At 47.1% G+C, this 21,850-nt stretch overlaps 1 long non-coding RNA gene across 2 annotated transcripts in view; it reads right to left on the reverse strand.

The window, feature by feature from the left end:
* The window catches only part of LOC141098532 (uncharacterized), a 62,984-nt gene extending 42,458 nt beyond the window's left edge, over positions 1-20,526 (reverse strand). For both annotated transcript variants that reach the window (XR_012234277.1, XR_012234276.1), the window contains exon 1: positions 20,232-20,526. This is a non-coding gene — a long non-coding RNA (uncharacterized lncRNA). The remainder of the gene's footprint in view (positions 1-20,231) is intronic.
* Positions 20,527-21,850: the final 1,324 nt, after the last annotated feature.

A 21,850-nucleotide genomic window follows, 5' to 3' on the forward strand; every position in this document is an offset into this window, starting at 1 on the left:
AGCAAGCAGTCACAGGACCTCCGGTCATGTGACTGCAAGGGGGCGGGGCTTAGCATCCTGCTTTCAGAGATGGCAGGACACTATGCAGAAATACTCAGAGTCAGGCAAAACGGAGGTCATACACAGAGATATCAGTAAAGTACCAGGGATGAGAAAGAACGGATAGTCAGGGCCAAGCAGAAGTCAAAACCAAACAGACCAAGCAGAGTCCAAAGCAATATCCATAGAACAGACCGAGTCGTACACAGAGAATCAAGCAACCAGAACACAGCACAAACACACTCAGGGGTCACCACACAATGCCAAGGGCGAAAGTATAACTGACGGGGATGGGAGCATCCTGAGGCTATAAGAAGCCTCTCCCAGAACCAGGGAGAGGCTACAGTCATAGCCCCAGGTGTGCAGGTAAGCCTGCACTGGGATCAAAACCTTTAACCACAGAAATGCCAGTCATCAGCACTGGTTCCAGACATTAACCCCACGTGTGCGAGTCAAACCCGCACTGAGATCATGACAGTACCCCCCTCTCAACGGGGGGCCTCTGGACCCCCAGGTTTGCCTGGGTACTTAGCATGGAAAGCCCGCACCAGGCGATCAGCATGCATCAAACGGGCCGGTACCCAGGACCTATCTTCCGGTCCATACCCCTTCCAATGAACCAGGTACTGTACCAACCGCCGTACCAACCTGGAATCTACGATATGACCAACTTCGTACTCCACCTGCCCCTCGACCAAAGCAGGAGGAGCAGCGGACTCGGAGTCTCCCCAGACTGCTTCAAAAGGTTTCAGTAGAGATTTGTGGAAGACGTTAGGGATCTTGAAAGAGGGTGGAAGGCACAGCCTATACGCCACTGGATTGATTTTTTCCACAATCTTGTATGGGCCAATGAATTTGGGCCCCAACTTGGCTGAAGGAACCTTCATCTTAATGTTTCGCGTGGAGAGCCAAACCTTGTCTCCAACCTGAAACGAGGGCCCTGGTGTTCGTTTCCTGTCCGCGAAAAACTTATACCTGCTCTGAGACCTAGATATACTCCGCTGAACTTCTGCCCACGTATTCTATAATCGCTGAACAGAGGGGAGCCCTCTGCCCCGGGACACCCCAAGTCCAGACGAGAAAACTCACCAAAATGAGGACTGAACCCATAATTGATCAAAAAAGGAGTCATACCCATGGATTGACTCACCCTACTATTGAAGGCAAATTCAGCCAATGGCAGTGCATCGCACCAGTCATTCTGTCTAGCAGAGGTTAGACACCTGAGGATCTGTTCCAGGGACTGGTTAGTGCGCTCCATCTGACCATTGCTCTCAGGATGGTATGCAGACGAAAAGGACAGAGACATCCCTAGTTTTTTGCAGAAAGCACGCCAAAACTTAGCCACAAACTGCACACCACGATCAGACACCACATTCAGGGGTACCCCATGCAACCGGATCACATGCTGCGCAAACAACCTGGACAACGTCTCAGCTGACGGTAGTGCGGACAGGGGTACAAAATGAACCTGCGTAGAAAACCTGTCCACCACTACCCATACTGATGTATTACCCTTAGATGGAGGGAGATTGGTAACAAAATCCATGGATAAGTGAGTCCATGGTCTTTCGGGCACTGCCAAGGGCATCAGCTCCCCTACCGGCTGGCTATGAGAGCTTTTAGAACGAGCGCAGACCCCACAACCAGCAATGAATTTTTTTATGTCCGAACCAAGGGTAGGCCACCAAAAGATCCTAGCCACCGCCAGAAGCGTGGCTGAAATACCAGGGTGAGCACTCAGCTTGGATTCATGGAACTCCTGCAAGAGTTTCAGGCGAAGTTGCTCTGGGACAAACAACTTCCCAACCGGCTTGGCCGCCGGGGCCCGCGACTGGGCCCCCTGAATCTCCCGTTCCAATTCAGACGAGACCTCTGCTATCACAACCCCAGGGTGAAGAATGGAGGACGGTGGGTCAGGGGGCGATACCGGCTGAAAACTTCACGATAAGGCATCAGCCTTGACATTCTTAGACCCTGGACGAAATGTAATCGGAAACTGAAAACGGGAAAAAAAAGTGACCAATGGGCATGTCTGGGCGTTAGTCTTTTAGCAGACTCAATGTATGACAAATTTTTGGCCCCCTCCAAAAAGTGCCTCCATTCTTCAAATGCCAATTTGACCGCAAGAAGCTCTCTATTGCCTACGTCGTAATGTCTTTCCGCACATGGCCTGAGGTTGGTTAGAATGGCAGGCCCTTGGGACAACACCGCCCCCACCCCAACCTCAGAGGCGTCCACTTCCACGACAAATGGTTTCGACGGATCTGGCTGTACTAACACGGGAGCAGACATAAAGCTCCTTTTCAGGGTCGCAAAGGCCTCTTTTGCGAGCGAGGACCAGTTTCTCACATCCGCACCTTTACAAATAAGATCTGTGAGTGGTTTGACCACCTGTGAAAACCCCCGAATAAATTTGCGGTAATAATTGGTGAACCCCAAGAAGCGCTGAAGACCCTTAAGGTCTCGGGGTTGCACCCAATCCGCAATGGCCTGCACCTTCTTGGGGCCCATGCGAAAACCCTCACAGGACACAATTAATCCCAAAAAAGACAATTCTTGAACAAAAAACACACATTTCTCCAATTTGGCATACAGATGATTTTCCCTCAGTCTTTGGAGAACGGTTTGTACATGATTCAGATGAGATTGACTGTCGGGAGAGTATATCAGAATATCGTCTAAGAAAATAACAACAAAACGACCAATGAGATCCGAGAATACCACGTTGATGAAATTCTGAAATATGGCTGGGACATTGGTAAGACCAAACAGCATGACTAAATTTTCAAACAGTCCCTCAGTCGTGAAGAACGCGGTTTTCCATTCATCCCCCTCCCGGACCCTAATCAAATTATATGCCCCCCGAAGATCCAGTTTGGAGAACCATTTTGCCCCTGAAAGTTGGTTACACAAATCGGGAATCAACGGAAGGGAGAACGTATTACGTACAGTAATCTTGTTGAGCTCACGAAAATCGAGGCAGGGACGTAAACCACCATCTTTTTTCTTTACAAAAAAAATCCCTGCCGCCACAGGTGAGACTGAGGGACGTGTGTGTCCTTTGCGAAGACTCTCAGCAATGTAATCTTTCATGGCCAAGCGCTCAGGGCCAGACAAATTAAACAGACGGGCTTTAGGCAGTTTAGCCCCCGGGACTAACTTGACAGCGCAGTCAAAGGGTCTATGTCGTGGCAACGTCTCGGCCTCGCTTTCAGAGAACACATCTTCGAATTCTTTCAGGTACTCCGGAATACCTTCCAGCTCGACAGATGACACAGATACAGATTTAACAGGTTCAACCAATAGTGCAGACTTATCACATAACATCGAATCATTAAACCCCCACTGAACAATCTCCCCCGTTTTCCAGTTAATGACTGGGTTATGGCGTTGTAACCAGGGCATGCCCAACACCAATCCTGCTGGTAGATTGTCCAGAACCAAACAACTTAAGTTTTCCACATGGGTAGCGCCCACTTTGAGTGAAAACAGGTCAGACATAAAGAGAATTCCTTCTTTAGTGAGGGGGGAGGAGTCAATGGCCACCACTTTGATTGTAACCTTAAGTCTAACTGTCCCTATCTTACAGCGTGTGACCAATTGGGAGTCAATGAGATTGATGGATGATCCGCAGTCCACAAAAGCTGTAGAGGGAAAACAACAATCGTCCACTAACAGTTCCACATGAAGCAACACCTTAGAAAACGAGGAAAAGGGTAGCTGAGGGTCTGAGTAGTCTCCCCGCTGACTACCCAGATGTAGTCATTTCCCGTCGACCGGGTTGAGGATGGACAATCAGGACACTCCCTTTTCCAATGTCCCGTTTTACCGCAGTAGAAGCATAACTGCTTTTCTCTCCGGCGTTGTCTCTCCTTTTCCTTCAGGGAGAGAGCCCCTACGTCCATGGGCACAGAAACAGTCTCCTTTCCACTAGGGAACAATGGAGTCTCTGCCTGCATCACCCCCCTGGCCCGCAGCCTGCGGTCCATCCGGATGGCCTGGGTCATGGCGTCCTCGAGTGAGGTGGGGGATGTAATGCCAAGGCATCCTGTAACCGCTCTGACAAGCCTCTGTGAAAGAGTCCTCGGAGTGCGTCGTCGTCCCAAGAGACCTCTGCGGCCCAGCGGCGGAATTCTGTACAAAACCACTTAGCCGAGTGTTTCCCCTGACAGACACTCATCACCATGTCCTCTGCCAATCGCACTCGGTCCGGCTCATCATATATGTGCCCGAGGGCCTCAAAAACCGCATTCACAGACACTCTCTCAGGGGCAGTGGGAGGAAGGGAGAAAGCCCAAGCTTGTGGGGACCCTCTTAACAGAGACATAATGACCCCAACCTTCTCACTTTCGTCCCCAGAGGAACGTGGCCTCAAGCTAAAGAAGAGTTTACACCCCTCCATGAAGACCCTGAACTCCTTTTTGTTCCCAGAAAAGAAATCAGGCAGTTTAACAGGTGGTTCTAGGGACACCAAAACAACATCACTCACCCCAGCCCCCAGAGACCCAGCAGCTAAAGCCCCCCACACTGTCTCAGAAACCTGCTGCTGAGAACGAGCCAGAGCTTGCTGCTCCAGAGATAAACCCTGAAACATTTGACTCAGATGTTTCATTTGCTCAGCAAGAGATTGTATGGGATCCATATTTCTCAGCAGATAAAGAAAAAAAAAACCCAAAAACTTAACGGTCAGTTATAATGTCACGGTCCTGTTAAGGTCGGCGTGCAGCATCCGCTGAGCAGGGACTCACCCGCACTGTAGGGGGGCCCGGGGTCAGGTACAGCCGGAAAGTACAGATACACAGGACATATGGACGCTGAAGTTTAGCAAGCAGTCACATGACCGTAGGTCCTGCAAGGGGCGGGGCATAGCGTCCTGCTTTCAGAGATGGCAGGACACTATACAGAAATACTTGGACTCAGGCAAAACGGAGGTCATACACAGAGATATCAGTAAAGTACCAGGGATGAGACAGAACAATTTTGCCCCTATCTACGTAATGGCGAAAAAGTGTGTGCGTATCAAGCCCCGCCCTTCATTATGATGTCATAATGGTTGCCATGGCGACGCTGATGTCATCATAGGTTGCAAGCACCCCCGCTCATGATGATGTCATAATGGTTGACCATGGGATGGAGGATGTGTGATGGGTATACGGGCACGGGACTATGGGATTGCAGATATGTATGATGGGTATATGGGCACTCTACTATGGGATGGTGGATATGTATGATGGGTATATGGGCATGGGACTATGGGATGGAGGATGTGTGATGGGTATATGGGCACTGGACTATGGGATGGAAGATATGTATGACGGGTATATGGGCACGGTACTATGGGATGGCGGATATGTATGTGTTGTGAGTTCATTTTCCCCTCCGTCTCTGAGGCCTGGTGAACTCCCTATCCTAGTGAAGGAAGGTAGTGAGCCTGATTATCAGGCACCTGGGACTAATGAAGACGATTGGCTGAGTGGAGTCTCTGACTGGATATAAGGCTGCCTACGCCCTTTCTGCCCTGCGGGTGAGTTCTCTGTGGACTCTTGGACACCAGTCTGATTCCTGCTCTCCTAAAGCTAAGTTTTCTGCTTTGCCATTTGCATTTAAGATTTGTTTTTGTTTTTCTTGCTTTTTGGATTCTGCCACTCCCTGCTGGAGTGTGCAGTATTCCTTTAACTCTGTCCTCTGAAAATACCTGAGTGCTGATTTAGTTTTGAAGCTTAGTTGCTTCAGGGCCATTTTTATATCAGCTGGTTGGCTTTGTCTTTGATAGGGTTTTGGCAGATTGCAGACAGCAGCTTTCCTATCCGTTCCTATCTAGGTAGTTTTTGGGCCCCATCTTTGCTCACTCTGTCTTTCTGTCTGTGTAAGTGTTTCCGTCTTGCTTCACCGTCATTATATGTGGGGGGCTGCCTATTGCTTTGGGGTCTGCTCTGGGGCAGTTAGATTTCCCCTTTCCTTCTTTAGGCCTATGTATCTCTCCGGCTGTGATCGAGGGGTCTAGGTCATCGTAGGAACCCCCCACGGCTACTACTAGTTGTGTTGTTAGGTTCAGGGGTCTGCAATCTGATAGTTGCCAACTTCTCCGGTTTTCTGGACTTAGCTAGCATTTCTGTTTTTGCCTCCTGCGGTGACTCAATCATAACAGAATCACCCGCCATACCGCAGATCCAGGGGTACTCAATAGCAGGAAAGAATTGTGTTTAAAAAAAAAAAAAGTGTGTATTCTTTCCTCTATATCTCTGAGGCCGTAGGGGGAATTTTTTTTTTTTCTCTCAATGGAGATAAAACAAGTGTCTGATCGTGTGGAGCAGCTCGCTGCTGAGGTGCGAGGAATTTCTGCCTATCTTGCTCGTTCACATGCTGTTGAACCAAAGATCCCCACACCTGATGTATTTTTTGGGGATCGATCTAAGTTTTTGAGTTTCAAAAATAATTGTAAATTATTTTTTGCTTTGAAGCCTAACTCGTCAGGGAGCTCCACGCAGCAGGTTAAAATTGTCATCTCTTTGCTGCGCGGCGATCCCCAGGATTGGGCGTTTTCTTTGAAACCAGATGACCCTATTCTGACTAATGTGAACGCATTTTTTCAAGACTTGGGGTTGCTGTACGACGAACCCAATGCTATTGATCAGGCTGAAAAGACCCTGTTAGCATTGAACCAGGGTCGAGAATCTGCAGAGTTGTACTGTCAAAAGTTCCGAAAGTGGACGGTCCTTACTACCTGGAATGATAGTGCCTTGGCTGCTCTCTTTCGGAAGGGTTTGTCAGAAGCCGTAAAAGATACTATGGTGGGATTTCCTGTTCCCTCTGGTCTGGACGATTCTATGTCTTTAGCCATTCAGGTTGATCGACGTTTACGTGAACGCAGGATTACACGATAGGTGTTGCCGCCGGTTGAACAGACGTCTGAACCTATGCAATGTGATAGAGTTTTGTCTAAGGCGCAACGTCAGGAATTCAGAAGGCGTAATAAGCTGTGTTTTTTCTGTGGAGATGCCTCACATATTATTTCTGTTTGTCCTAAACGTGAGAAACGCTTTGCACACACGTTTTCTGTTGGTGGGGTTCAGCCTAAGTTTCTTTTGGCGATTACTCTGATCTGTTCCCTGTCCACATTTTCCGCCAAGGCTTTTGTGGATTCGGGAGCAGCGCTAAACCTAATGGACTTGGATTTTGCTAAACGTTGTGGATTTCCGTTGACACCTCTGCAGACGCCTATCCCTTTGAGGGGGATTGATGCTACCCCTTTGGCTAAAAATAAACCTCAGTTTTGGACCCAGGTGGTCATGCGGGTCGCTCCAGACCACCAAGAAAATTGCAGATTCTTGGTGTTGCATGGTCTGCATGACGCCGTTGTTCTGGGGTTTCCCTGGTTGCAAATTCATAATCCAGTTTTGGATTGGAAGTCTGTGTCTGTGGTGAGTTGGGGTTGCCGGTGTACCTTTAGTGAGGCTCTGGTTTTTTCCACCTCTACTCAGTCGCATGAGGTTCCTGACTATTTGGCGGACTTCTATGATGTATTTAGTGAGAATGAGTCTGCGTCCTTGCCTCCTCATAGGAGTTATGACTGTGCGATTGAATTAAGTCCGGGGTGTAAATTTCCTAAAGGTCGGCTCTTCAATTTATCTGTACCCGAGCACGAGGCTATGCGGTCCTATATTAAGGAGGCGTTGGAGAAGGGCCATATTAGACCATCCTCTTCACCCTTAGGTGCCGTTTTTTTTTTTGTGGCCAAGAAGGATGGTTCTTTAAGGCCTTGTATTGATTATCGTGCCCTCAATAAAATTACTATTAAATATCAGTATCCGTTACCCCTGATCTCGGATCTATTCTCTAGAGTTAGAGGTGCTTGCTGGTTTACCAAGCTTGACCTCAGAGGGGCGTATAATCTTATCCGCATTAAACAGGGGGATGAATGGAAGACGGCGTTTAATACTCCGGAGGGACATTTTGAGTACCTGGTGATGCCTTTTGGGCTCACTATTGCCCCTTCTGTCTTCCAGTGCTTCATGAACGATATTTTCCGAGACTTTGTCGATAAATTTTTGATTATTTATCTGGATGATATTTTGATCTTCTCCAAGGATTGGGATTCTCATGTGGAACATATTCGGACTGTGTTCCGGATCTTGAGAGAGAATTCCCTGTATGTCAAAGGATCGAAATGCCTTTTTGGAGTACAGAGGATTTCTTTTTTGGGATTTATTTTGTCTCCGTCAACTATTGAAATGGACCCGGCCAAGGTACAGGCCATTTATGATTGGGTTCAGCCCACTTCTTTGAAGGCCCTCCAGAAGTTTTTGGGTTTTGCTAATTTTTATCGGAAATTTATAGCAAAATTTTCTAGTATTGCCAAACCATTGACTGACCTGACCAGGAAGGGTGCGGATGTGTTGAATTGGTCTCCGGAGGCTGTTGCCTCCTTTCAGGAGCTGAAGCGTAGATTTACCTCCGCCCCGGTTTTGCGGCAGCCTGATGTCTCACTCCCGTTCCAGGTAGAGGTGGATGCTTCTGAAATTGGTGCAGGAGCGGTTTTGTCCCAAAAGGATCCGGTAACATCTAAAATGAACCCCTGTGCATTCTTTTCCCGAAAGTTCTCTTCATCTGAACGTAACTATGATGTGGGGAATCGGGAACTGTTGGCCATGAAATGGGCATTTGAGGAGTGGAGACATTGGTTGGAGGGAGCCAAACATCAAGTTGTGGTCCTCACTGACCACAAAAATTTGATTTACCTAGAGTCGGCTAAACGCCTGAACCCTAGACAGGCTAGGTGGGCCTTGTTTTTTACACGTTTTGATTTTGTGGTCTCTTTTCTTCCTGGAACTAAGAATGTCAAGGCAGACGCCCTCTCTAGGAGTTTCTTTGCTGATTCTCCTGTGGTGACCAAGCCTGCTACCATCTTAGGCGAAGGGGTAGTTCTTTCTGCCATCTCGCCCGATTTGAGACTTGCTCTGCAAGAGTTCCAGGAGGACAAACCTGAGCGTTGCCCCAGTGGAAAGTTGTATGTTCCTGACCAGTGGAAGAAGAGAGTGATGTCTGAAGTTCATTGCTCTGCATTGGCTGGTCATCCTGGTATTTTTGGTACTAGAGATCTGGTGAGTCGCTCTTTTTGGTGGCCCACCTTGTCTCATGATGTCAGGAATTTTGTGCAGTCCTGTGGGACTTGCTCCCGGTCTAAATCTTGTTCTCGCTCTAGTGGGTTGTTGATGCCTTTGCCGGTCCCCAGGAGGCCATGGACCCATATTTCAATGGATTTCATCTCTGATATGCCGGTTTCTCAAAGAATGACTGTTATTTGGGTGATTTGTGATAGGTTCTCTAAGATAGTTCATCTTGTACCACTCCCTAAGTTGCCATCTTCCTCTGAGTTGGTGCCCCTGTTTTTGCAACAGGTGGTTCGCTTGCACGGGATTCCTGAGAACATTGTATCTGACAGAGGAGTTCAGTTTGTGTCTAAATTTTGGAGGACGTTCTGTTCCAAGTTGGGAATTCAGTTGTCCTTCTCCTCTGCTTTTCACCCTCAGACCAATGGGCAGACAGAGAGAACAAACCAGGCCTTGGAGTTGTATTTGAGATGTTTTATTTCCGCTGATCAGGATGATTGGGTTTCATTTTTGCCCTTGGCCGAATTTGCTTTAACCCCTTCCTGACATCCGACGTACTATCCCGTCCACGGTACCCGGGCCCGTATGACCGTGGACGGGATAGTACGTCGGGCCCTTTAATGCGATACCGCGACTAAAGTCGCGGTGATCGCATTAAAATTCCGACGCCATCTCACCTTAGAAAAGATGGCGTCGGCATCCCGGGCTGCGATCCCGCCCCCCCGGCATCCAGAGCGCTGTGATTGGCTGTTCAATTCTGAACAGCCAATCGCAGCGTTTCTCATTGTTTCAGCCAATCAGCTTGGCTGAAACAATGATGTCCTAGGCGGGGATCGAGTACCGATGTACTCGATCCTAGAGCCGGTGCCTGGCAACGCCAGGCACCGGCAAAAAGCACCCGGATTGGCGCGATCGCCGATCTGATCGATCGCGCCAATCGCAGTGCACAGCGGCGCTATATCGCCGCTGTGCCCTGCCAATACCGGCCAGGATCGGTGCTATATTAGCAGGGCCTGCAGGAGTTGGCTGGCGCGATCGATTAGATCGGCGATCGCGCCAACCACAGGGCACAGCTGCGGTCACCATGTGACCGCTCTGTGCCCTGCTGGTGACCTGGGCATGACCTGCCTTGTAATCGGAGCTGTGAGCTCCGATTCTAGGCAGTTGCCATGGTCACCAGGCAGATCAGGGATTGGTGGGATCGATGTAATCATTCGATCCCACCAATGACAGGTCACAGCAGCGAGGTGACCGCTCTGTGACCTGCCCCCTGACCTGCCTCTGACCTGTCTGCAGGGGTCCTCACTCTAGCTGAGGATTCCTGCAGAGAGGTCGGACGCAGCAAGAGCTCCTGTGCTGGGTATTGTGGTGCCACAGCTTGTAGCATCACAATCCCTGCAGAAGAAAGAAGAAGAAGAAAGAAAACTACAATTGTAAGTGTTAATTGATCCCTGATCCCCTGCCCAATCTATCTTCACCCTCCCTCTTACCCCCCTTCACCCCCCTTTTACCCCCCTCCACCCCACTTTTGCGCCACCTCCGTGCGCAGCCGGCGAGCGTTGATCGGTGACGCAGTTCACCGATCAACACTCGCGCTCGCTTTTTTTTCCTTAGCCCCCTTTGCGCCACTTCCGTTCACACATTCCGCAGCCGCAAAAGTTGGATAAGTGACACACGTCACTTATCCAAGCTTGTGCCTGCCGTTTTTCATTTTTTTCACCCCCCTTTGTGCCACCTAACTACAACCCTAACTGTTGATCCCTGCCCAATCTATCTTCATCCACCCCAATCCCCCCATCCCCCTTCCCCCTATTTTTACCCCCCTCCACCCCACTTTTGCGCCACCTCCGTGCGCAGCTGCCGAGCGTTGATTGGTGATGCAGTTCACCGATCAACACTTGAGCTCGCTTTTTTTTCCTTAGCCCCCTTTGCGCCACTTCCGTACACACATCCCACAGCCGCAAAAGTTGGATAAGTGACACACGTCACTTATCCAAGCTTGTGCCTGCCGCTTTTCATTTTTTTCACCCCCCTTTGTGCCACCTAACTACAACCCTAACTGTTGATCCCTGCCCAATCTCTCTTCATCCACCCCAATCCCCCCATCCCCCTTCCCCCTATTTTTACCCCCCTCCACCCCACTTTTGCGCCACCTCCGTGCGCAGCCGCCGAGCGTTGATTGGTGACGCAGTTCACCGATCAACACTTGAGCTCGCTTTTTTTTCCTTAGCCCCTCCGTACACACATCCCGCAGCTGCGAAACTTGGATAAGTGACACAGTTCACTTATCAGAGTTTTCCGTTTTCCTTTTTTTTTTTTTCCACCCCCCCTTGCGCCACCCCGTGCGCACATCCAGCAGCCTAGTTTTGATAAGTGACACTTATCAGCTAGGGCCTGCTGTTTTAGACTTTTTTCCACAGCTTTTTCTTTACAGAAAGTTTACACCAATCACTCCCCCCCCCTCACGTACACATACAGTTTTCAATAAAGTGTACACCCAAGCACCATATTTACACAAAAATGTCATCAAATTCATCCCAACAGCGCTATTCAGTGGAGGAGGCATATGCTTTACTTGCCTCCGAAACTGATAGCGATTTGGATGACGATCCGACTTTTCTTTATTTTTCGGATTCTTCATCCTCTTCTTCTTCCTCTTCCCCCTCCTCATCTTCCTCCTCGGGTCCTGCGGAACCGCCACGCAGACGCTCCAGGACAGAAGATGAGGCAGCGCCCACCATGCCCGCAGCTGACCCAGTGCTCCCCGTATGGACCTCGCCCCCCGAAAATTACGAGCCACTGATTCCTGATTTTGTGGCAGAATCAGGAATCAAGTTTGACACCACCGGCCTCACAGAAATTGACTTTTTCAAAGTCTTTTTCTCTGAGGATTTTGTTAACCTCATGGTGGAGCAAACTAATTTGTACGCTCGTCAATTTTTGGAGCAAAACCCGCGTTCAACATTTTCAAACTGGTCTCCTGTAGACGCAGTTGAAATGACGCAGTTTTGGGGCCTGGTCCTCCATATGGGGATACTGAAGAAGCCGGAAATTCGGCAATATTGGAGTGTTGATATTTTATACAACACTCCAGTGTTCCGAATGGTCATGGCCCGGACGTGTTTTGAGGCCATCCACAAGTTTCTGCATTATACTGATAATGCAGCGTGTCCCGCACAAGATGACCCCAACTTTGACCGTCTGTTCAAAGTTCGGCCGGTCATCGAACACTTCAACAAAAAGTTTGCTGAAGTGTACGTGCCCCAAAGGGACATCTGCGTGGATGAGTCCTTGGTTCACTTCAAGGGAAGGCTGCGATTCCGTCAATACCTGCCCAGTAAGAGGGCCAGGTACGGAATCAAACTCTATAAGTTGTGTGAGAGTACCTCAGGGTACACCCACAAGTTTAGAGTTTACGAAGGGAAGGACACCCGGATTGAACCCCCTGAGTGTCCTCCTTTCCTGGGAGTGAGTGGGAAAATTGTGTGGGATTTGGTGCACCCACTGCTGGATAAAGGTTATCACCTCTACACTGATAACTTTTATACCAGCATCCCACTCTACAAATCCCTCTCTGAGTGACGTACCGCAGCCTGCGGTACTGTCCGCAAAAATCAGAGAGGCCTCCCGAAGACGCTACTTGGGCAGATGCTCCGAAAAGGTGAGAGCAGAGCCCAATGTAGCGACCACCTGCTGGTGGTCAAGTACAAGGACAAGAGAGATGTCCATCTCTTGACCACCATACACGGTGATGGCAGTACCCTCTGCACTGTACGGGGTACCTCTACACAGGTCCTCAAACCGACAAGTGTAGTGGGGTACAACAAAAAAATAGGGGGAGTTGATCTCTCCGATCAACTCCTCCAACCGTACAATGCATTGAGGAAGGCCAAGGTGTGGTACAAAAAGCTGGCCGTGCACATCGTCCAAATGGCAATGCTCAACGCATTCCTGCTGTCACAATGTGCATGCCCCAGCGATACGGCGTACCTTCATTTCCAGGAGGTAGTGGTTAAGGCCATGATGTTTGGCGCTCAGGAAGGAGCGGGCCCCAGTACTTCAGGAACTGAAGGTGCTCGTATTGTCCCAGGTCAGCATTTTCCGGGGGTGGTCCCGCCAACCCCAAGAAAAGGTAAGCCGCAAAAAAGGTGTCGAGTGTGTTACAAAAAAGGAATACGCAGGGACACCACTTACCAGTGCGACACCTGCCCCGAAAAACCTGGCCTGTGCATGAAGGATTGCTTCAAATTGTACCACACCTCCATGCACTACTAATTTACATTAGATTAGTTGGGGGCACATCTAGATTTGTTCATTGGGGTCTAGTATCCAAAATGATGTCATATGTGGGGTTTTTTCCTGTTTAGGCACATCAGGGACTCTGCAAATGGAACATGACGCCAGCAGACCATCAAAGTCTGCATTCCAAAACAACACTACTTCCCTTTCGAGCCCCAACGTGTGCCTAAACAGTTTTTTCCCACATGTGGGGTACCAGAGTACCCAGGACAAATTGGACAACGACTTTTGGGGTCCAATTTCTCCTGTTACTCTTGGGAAAATTAAAAATTGGGGACTAAATGATCATTTATGTGGGAACAAAACAGGATTTTATATTTTCACGCCTGGGCATTATAATCTTTAGTGAAACACTTGGGGGTTCAAAATGCTCACCACACATCTAGATAAGTTCCTTAGGGGGTCTAGTTTCCAAAATGGGGTCACTTATGGGGGGTTTCTACTGTTTAGGAACATCAAGGGCTCTGCAAATGGAACATGACGCCCGCAGACCATTCCATCAAAGTCTGCTTTCCAAAACGTCATTACTTCCCTTTCGATCCCTGACGTGTGCCCAAACAGTAGTTTTCTCCCACATGTGGGGTATCAGGGTACTCAGGACAAATTGGACAACAACTTTTGGGGTCCAATTTCTCCTGTTACTCTTGGGAAAATTAAAAATTGGGGACTAAATGATCATTTATGTGGGAACAAAACAGGATTTTATATTTTCACGCCTGGGCATTATAATCTTTAGTGAAACATTTGGGGGTTCAAAGTGCTCACCACACATCTAGATAAGTTCCTTAGGGGGTCTAGTTTCCAAAATGGGGTCACTTATTGGGGGTTTCTACTGTTTAGGAACATCAAGGGCTCTGCAAATGGAACATGATGCCCGCAGACCATTCCATCAAAGTCTGCTTTCCAAAACGTCATTACTTCCCTTTCGAGCCCTGACGTGTGCCCAAACAGTAGTTTTCTCCCACATGTGGGGTATCAGGGTACTCAGGACAAATTGAACAACAACTTTTGGGGTCCAATTTCTCCTGTTACTCTTGGGAAAATTAAAAATTGGGGACTAAATGATCATTTATGTGGGAACAAAACAGGATTTTATATTTTCACGCCTGGGCATTATAATCTTTAGTGAAACACTTGGGGGTTCAAAGTGCTCACCACACATCTAGATAAGTTCCTTAGGGGGTCTAGTTTCCAAAATGGGGTCACTTATTGGGGGTTTCTACTGTTTAGGAACATCAAGGGCTCTGCAAATGGAACATGACGCCCGCAGACCATTCCATCAAAGTCTGCTTTCCAAAACGGCATTACTTCCCTTTCGAGCCCTGACGTGTGCCCAAACAGTAGTTTTCTCCCACATGTGGGGTATCAGGGTACTCAGGACAAATTGAACAACAACTTTTGGGGTCCAATTTCTCCTGTTACTCTTGGGAAAATTAAAAACTGGGGACTAAATGATCATTTATGTGGGAACAAAACAGGATTTTATATTTTCACGCCTGGGCATTATAATCTTTAGTGAAACACTTGGGGGTTCAAAGTGCTCACCACACATCTAGATAAGTTCCTTAGGGGGTCTAGTTTCCAAAATGGGGTCACTTATTGGGGGTTTCTACTGTTTAGGAACATCAAGGGCTCTGCAAATGGAACATGACGCCCACAGACCATTCCATCAAAGTCTGCTTTCCAAAACGTCATTACTTCCCTTTCGAGCCCTGACGTGTGCCCAAACAGTAGTTTTCTCCCACATGTGGGGTATCAGGGTACTCAGGACAAATTGAACAACAACTTTTGGGGTCCAATTTCTCCTGTTACTCTTGGGAAAATTAAAAATTGGGACTAAATGATCATTTATGTGGGAACAAAACAGGATTTTATATTTTCACGCCCGGGTGTTATAAACTTCTGTGAAGCCCTTAGGGGTTCAAAGTGCTCACCACACATCTAGATAAGTTCCTTAGGAGGTCTAGTTTCCAAAATGGGGTCACTTGTGGGGGGTTTCCACTGTTTAGGCACATCAGACGCTCGTCAAACGTGACATGGCGTCCGATCTCAATTCCAGCCAATTTTAGGTTGAAAAAGTCAAACGGGGCTCCTTCCCTTCTGAGCCCTGCCATGTGCCTAAACAGTGGTTCCCCCCCACATATTGGGTATCAGCGTACTCAGGACAAATTTGACAACAACCTTTGGGGTCCAATTTCTCCTGTTACCCTTGGGAAAACAAAATATTGGGGACTAAATGATCATGTTTGTGGAAAAAATATGATTTTTTATTTTCACGCCCGGGTGTTATAAACTTCTGTGAAGCCCTTGGGGGTTCAAAGTGGTCACCACACATCTAGATAAGTTCCTTAGGGGGTCTAGTTTCCAAAATGGGGTCACTTGTGGGGGGTTTCCACTGTTTAGGCACATCAGACGCTCGTCAAACGCGACATGGCGTCCAATCTCAATTCCAGCCAATTTTAGGTTGAAAAAGTCAAACGGGGCTCCTTCCCTTCTGAGCCCTGCCATGTGCCTAAACAGTGGTTCCCCCCCACATATTGGGTATCAGCGTATTCAGGACAAATTTGACAACAACCTTTGGGGTCCAATTTCTCCTGTTACCCTTGGGAAAACAAAATATTGGGGACTAAATGATCATGTTTGTGGAAAAAATATGATTTTTTTATTTTCACGCCCGGGTGTTATAAACTTCTGTGAAGCCCTTGGGGGTTCAAAGTGGTCACCACACATCTAGATAAGTTCCTTAGGGGGTCTAGTTTCCAAAATGGGGTCACTTGTGGGGGGTTTCCACTGTTTAGGCACATCAGACACTCGTCAAACGCGACATGGCGTCCGATCTCAATTCCAGCCAATTTTAGGTTGAAAAAGTCAAACGGGGCTCCTTCCCTTCTGAGCCCTGCCTTGTGCCCAAACAGTGGTTCCCCCCCATATATTGGGTATCAGCGTACTCAGGACAAATTTGACAACAACTTTTGGGGTCCAATTTCTCCTGTTACCCTTGGGAAAATAAAAAAATTGTTGCTAAAATATTATTTTTGTGACTAAAAAGTTAAATGTTCATTTTTTCCTTCCACGTTGCTTCTGCTCCTGTGAAGCACCTGAAGGGTTAATAATCTTATTGAATGTAGTTTTGAGTAGCGTCAGGGGTGCAGTTTTTAGAATGGTGTCACTTTTGGGTATTTTCTGCCATATAGACCCCTCAAAATGACTTCAAATGTGAGGTGGTCCCTAAAAAAAAGGTTTTGTAAGTTTTGTTGTAAAAATTAGAAATCGCTTGTCAAATTTTAACCCTTATAACTTCCTAACAAAAAAAAATGTTGTTTCCCAAATTGTGCTGATGTAAAGTAGACATGTGGGAAATGTTATTTAGTAACTATTTTGTGTCACATATTTCTCTGTTTTAAGGGCATACAAATTCAAAGTTTGAAAATTGCAAAATTTTCAAAATTTTTGCCATATTTCTGTTTTTTTCATAAATAAACGCAAGTTATAGCGAAAATTTTTTACCACTAAAGTGAAGTACAATATGTCACGAGAAAACAATCTCAGAATCGCCTAGATCCGTTGAAGCGTTCCAGAGTTATAACCTCATAAAGGGACAGTGGTCAGAATTGTAAAAATTGGCCCGGTCATGAACGTGCAAACCACCCTTGGGGGTGAAGGGGTTAAATAATAGAGCTAGTTCTGCCACTTTGATGTCACCTTTTTTTTGTAACTTTGGGTTTCATCCCCGATTTTCTTCAGGGCAGGTGGAGCCTTCTGCCTGTCCAGGGGTTGACACTGTGGTGGAGAGAATGCACCAGATCTGGGACCAAGTGGTGGATAAGTTTTCTCTCTCCCAGGAAAAGGCCCAGCGGTTTTTCAATCGACATAGGACCATTGGTCCCCAGTTTAAGGTTGGTGATATGGTGTGGTTATCATCAAAAAATATTGCTATGAAGGTGGCTTCTCCTAAGTTTAAGCCTAGATTTATTGGACCTTACAAGATTTTGGAGATTATTAATCCGGTCTCTTTTCGTTTGGCTCTTCCTGTCACATTTAACATCCATAATGTGTTCCATAAGTCTTTGTTGAAGAGGTTTGTTGAGCCAGTTGTGCCTGAGGTGGCACCTCCGGACCCTGTATTGGTTGAAGGTAACTTGGAATATGAGGTAGACAAAATTCTGGATTCCCGTCTGGCTAGACGGAGACTCCAGTATTTGGTTAAGTGGAAGGATTATGGTCAGGAGGATAATTCCTGGGTCTCTGCCTCTGATATTCATGCCAAAAGATTGGTGCGTGCCTTTCATCGGGCTCACCCTGATCGCCCTGGTAGCGTTGTTGAGGGTTCGGTGACCCCTCCTCAAGGGGGGGTACTGTTGTGAGTTCATTTTCCCCTCCGTCTCTGAGGCCTGGTGAACTCCCTATCCTAGTGAAGGAAGGTAGTGAGCCTGATTATCAGGCACCTGGGACTAATGAAGACGATTGGCTGAGTGGAGTCTCTGACTGGATATAAGGCAGCCTACGCCCTTTCTGCCCTGCGGGTGAGTTCTCTGTGGACTCTTGGACACCAGTCTGATTCCTGCTCTCCTAAAGCTAAGTTTTCTGCTTTGCCATTTGCATTTAAGATTTGTTTTTGTTTTTCTTGCTTTTTGGATTCTGCCACTCCCTGCTGGAGTGTGCAGTATTCCTTTAACTCTGTCCTCTGAAAATACCTGAGTGCTGATTTAGTTTTGAAGCTTAGTTGCTTCAGGGCCATTTTTATATCAGCTGGTTGGCTTTGTCTTTGATAGGGTTTTGGCAGATTGCAGACAGCAGCCTTCCTATCCGTTCCTATCTAGGTAGTTTTTGGGCCCCATCTTTGCTCACTCTGTCTTTCTGTCTGTGTAAGTGTTTCCGTCTTGCTTCACCGTCATTATATGTGGAGGGCTGCCTATTGCTTTGGGGTCTGCTCTGGGGCAGTTAGATTTCCCCTTTCCTTCTTTAGGCCTATGTATCTCTCCGGCTGTGATCGAGGGGTCTAGGTCATCGTAGGAACCCCCCACGGCTACTGCTAGTTGTGTTGTTAGGTTCAGGGGTCTGCAATCTGATAGTTGCCAACTTCTCCGGTTTTCTGGACTTGGCTAGCATTTCTGTTTTTGCCTCCTGCGGTGACTCAATCATAACATGTATGATGGGTATATGGGCACTCGACTATGGGATGGAGGATGTATGATGGGTAAATGGGCATTGGACTATGGGATAGCGAATATGTATGATGGGTATATGGGCACGGGCCTATGGGATCGTGGATATGTATGATGGGTATATGGGCACGGGACTATGGTATGGAGGATGTGTGATGGGTATATGGGCACTGGACTATGGGATAGCGAATATGTATGACGGGTATATGGGCACGGACCTATGGGATTGTGGATATGTATGATGGGTATATGGGCACGGGACTATGGTATGGAGGATGTGTGATGGGTATATGGGCACTGGACTATGGGATGGCGAATATGTATGACGGGTATATGGGCACGGACCTATGGGATCGTGGATATGCATGATGGGTATATGGGCACGGGACTATGGGATGGAGGATGTGTGATGGGTATATGGGCACTGGACTATGGGATGGAGGATATTTATGACGGGTATATGGGCACTCGACTATGGGATGGTGGATATGTATGATGGGTATATGGGAATGGGACTATGGGATTGCGAATATGTATGATGGATATATGGGCATGGGACTATGGGATGGAGGATGTGTGATGGGTATATGAGCATGGGACTATGGGATGGAGGATGTGTGATGGGTATATGGGCACTCGACTATGGGATGGAGGATATGTATGATGGGTATATGGGCACGGGCCTATGGGATCGTGGATATGTATGATGGGTATATGGGCACGGGACTATGGGATGGAGGATAATTATAATTTACTATAACTAACCACAGCACAGTTAGTTACTATGCCCGGGCAGCGCCGGGCTCTTCAGCTAGTACTGATATATAATGGAATCATACAATGGAGATAAATACCACTGTCTTACTGCATGTATAAATTCTGCCACAATTTGGTTGACAGAATTAATGCTTGGGGCCAGATCATCACTTCCAGGACTCCTCATTCTTAATGACGTTGGCTGGATGTTGGGGGTCATTGTGCGGCTGCAGAATAAATTTGGAACCAATCAGACGCCTCGGTGATGGTATTACATGATAGATAAGTATCAGCCTGTATTTCTCAGCATTGAGGACGCCTTTAATCCTGGCCTAATGCAGGACGCAGAAATAATGGCGCCGTGTAGCGCACAGAAATAACTGTGCCATACTGTACAAATTTATAGTGCAGCCAGAGGTGTATCTAGGTTTTCTGGCACTTGGGGCAGAATTCAGCTTGGCGCTCCTCCCTCCTTCCCAAGCACACTTAGTCAAGTGCCAACGAGCTGCTCTGAATTCTCACAGCGCATTCACTGCACACTTTTAGAATTCTCCCTTGCACAAGTATGTGATTTGTATACTTCTGGCCACATTCCAACTAGACGTGTCCGGCCTCAATAAATTCATTTTCATTAAGTGAGGCCACGCATGTCTAGTCAGCATGTGACCGCATGTATGCAAATCGCCAGCACGAGAGAATCCTGACAGTGTGCAGTGAGCACTGCGAAAATTCAGAAGTCTGCAGTCACTTACAATGACTGCAGACTCAGCACAAACCTGGACAACCCCTTTAATGCTCCTAACATAAATAACAACATGAGAATTAGTCAGTATCACAAATAACATTTACATCCAGGTACCTGATAGATTATGTCGTCTCTGGAGTCGCTCTCTTACTTTTCTTCATCTTGTCCAGACCCCATGATGAGTTTTCTCATCCACAGCCGTCTCTGCAGACTTCCATCTTCTCCTGTCTTCTGCAGCACATCCCCACACGATGCCCTTAAAGATAGAACTGTCATTATAATGCTCCCAAATAAAAATATCTGCCTTATGCTGAGCCCCTAAATAAATTGTTGCCCTCATTATATTCCTTGCACAAAATATGAGCCCCACAATTTCCCTCTTATGGTACATGCCCTCCACACTGCCCACTCCTTTCCATATTGGGCCCCCTCTTCACATTGGCTCCCCCTATAGGGCCCAGTCCCCACACTATGCCCCTCACAGATCAGTGTGGTGCAAACCCCTCATTTAATGACAGAAAAACCCACAATGGTCACAGAAATAATTTGAATCTGACAAAAGTAATAATAAATAAAAAATCTATGAAAATTAACAAATGAAAGTCAGACATTGTTTTTCAGCCATGCTTCCACAGAATTTAAAAAAAAAATAAAACTCATGAAATAGGCCTGGACAGAAATGATGGCTTTCCTCTTAGCCATTCTTGGGTGTTTTTAGCTGTGTGTTTTGGATCATTATCCTGTTGCAAGACCCATGACCTGTGACTGAGACCAAGCTTTCTGACACTGGGCAGCACATTTCTCTCTAGAATCGCTTGATAGTCTTGAGATTTCATTGTACCCTGTACAGATTCTAGACACCCTGTGCCAGATGCAGCAAAGCAGCCCCAGAACATAACAGAGCCTCCTCCATGTTTCACAGAAGGGACAGTGTTCTTTCCTTGATATGCTTCATTTTCCATCTGTGAACATAGAGCTGATGTGCCTTGCCAAAAAGTTCCATTTTAGTCTCATCTGCCCATAGGACATTCTACTAGAAGCTTTGTGGCTTGTCAACATGTAGTTTGGCAAATTCCAGTCTGGCTTTTTTATGATTTGTTTTCCTTGGTTGTCTCCCATGAAATCCACTTTGGCTCATACAATGACGGATGATGCGATCTGACACTGATTTTCCTTGAGCTTGAAGTTCACCTTTAATCTGTTTAGAAGTTGTTCTGGTCTCTTTTGTTACCATTCGTATTATCCGTCTCTTTGATTTGTCATCAATTTTCCTCCTGCGGCCACGTCCAGGGAGGTTGGCTACAGTCCCATGAAGCTTACATTTCTGAATACGTGCAGCTGTAGTCACAGAAACATCAAACTGCTTGGAGATGGTCTTATAACTTTTACCTTTAACATGTTTGTCTACAATTTTCTTTCTAATCCCCTGAGACAACTCTTTCCTTCGCTTCCTCTGGTCCATGTTGAGTGTGATACACACCATGTCACCAAACAGCACAGTGAGTATCTGTAGCCTCTATACAGGCCACTCACTGATTCCAAGATTGTAGACACCTGTGATGATAATTAGTGGACATACCTTGATTTATCATGTCCCTTTTGTCACATTATTTTTTTTTTAAATTCTGTGGAAGCATGGTTGAAAAGCAATGTCTGACTTTCATTTGTTCATTTTCATAGATTATTTAGTTATTTATTTGACCATTGTGGGTTTTTCTGTCATTAAACGAGGG

Source organism: Dendrobates tinctorius, unplaced genomic scaffold, assembly GCF_039654945.1.
Source record: "Dendrobates tinctorius isolate UK_male_01 unplaced genomic scaffold, ASM3965494v1 ptg000093l, whole genome shotgun sequence".
In the NCBI taxonomy this organism is placed as follows: domain Eukaryota; kingdom Metazoa; phylum Chordata; class Amphibia; order Anura; family Dendrobatidae; genus Dendrobates; species Dendrobates tinctorius.